General features: G+C 41.4%; 1 pseudogene; it reads right to left on the reverse strand.

The window, feature by feature from the left end:
* Positions 1-507: 507 nt before the first annotated feature.
* LOC149187888 (small ribosomal subunit protein eS19z pseudogene) lies at positions 508-993 on the reverse strand (annotated as a pseudogene).
* Between the last annotated feature and the right edge of the window lie 223 nt (positions 994-1216).

The raw sequence follows: 1216 nt of genomic DNA on the forward strand, positions 1-1216 counted from the left end.
ATAAAGACCTACCTGAAGGAATAATATGAATTAATTTTGTGGAGTTACTACCTGGCCTAACATGGTATTGGAGCACAGGTCCTCAGTCCCTAAAATTAGTTGTAACTCCTTGCATCAGTTTTCTCTGCCATAACCATTGTCTGCACCCTCTGCGCTCCCTGGGATGTTCATAATTGTCCTCCCTGCGCTCTCTAATAATTGTTGGCACATTTTTTGTATGGGTGTAACGTCTCTCGGTCTGACATGCCAGAAGATGAGCGTTGAATCTCTATGATGAACGGCCAGCTCCTGGCATCGAATCTCTATGATGAACGCTCAGCTCCCACATAGAAACGCCCAAATTTGCACATAGCGGCCAGCACCGTAAGCGCATATTTTGCAGAGAGCAATGAACAAGTATCTATGGTATGAGCGTTGAGTTTTTTTGAAATCTGTGCTGCGTAGATTAAAGGTTGGTGTTGGCATATGCTTCAAGTTTTAATGTTGCTCCCATATATGCTTAAAGTATTAATGATGTCCTGGTTTTAACGTTGTCCCATATTTTTTAACACTGCTTCGTTGCTTTAACGCAATACGACCAACAACCTGATCAAGATCTCTCTGACCACTAGATGTGATACATCGTCCACCGTTGGGATCCATCTCAACGATATTCATCTTCTCTAATTGTTGTAGTACATGTCGAGCAATAGATCCACTACTTTTACAGAAATGAGGAGGGCGTGAACCATTCCTTTTACGACCACCATAAATTTTACAAAAAGCTCCAACTCCGATACCCTTTCTCAAATAGATTTTCAAATAGATTTTCCTTGCCATTGAAGCTGCTCTAACATAGTACCAGTCAGGATCATATGGAGCGAGTTCCTTGAAAGTGGTTGTCTTTACAAGGTCTGTCCAGTGTGGAAGCTCAATCTTGCCGGATCGTTTAAGATGTGCAGCATAAGCTGTCACGAGCTCTGATACCTGCGAGTTTTTGAGTACTCTCTGCATTGGGTTTTACCCTGTCGTTGGAGTTGATTCTCGATACGTTTCAAATGAGTATTGACTGGAATATTGACATAAAAGATATGCTTGCTGGCTAATTTTATGTGAGAATAGCTGAGAGGGAAGCTGAACGCAGAAGCTCAAAGCTAAATATACTGGGGACGCTGTTGGTATTTACGCTGTAAAATTTTGTGTATTTACCATGACATTTGCGTTTTGACATTTGAAT

This window comes from Pinus tabuliformis, chromosome 3_1 (assembly GCF_031772625.1).
Source record: "Pinus tabuliformis cultivar Carrire ecotype Pingquan chromosome 3_1, CPIR1, whole genome shotgun sequence".
NCBI classification, from domain to species: Eukaryota; Viridiplantae; Streptophyta; class Pinopsida; order Pinales; family Pinaceae; genus Pinus; species Pinus tabuliformis.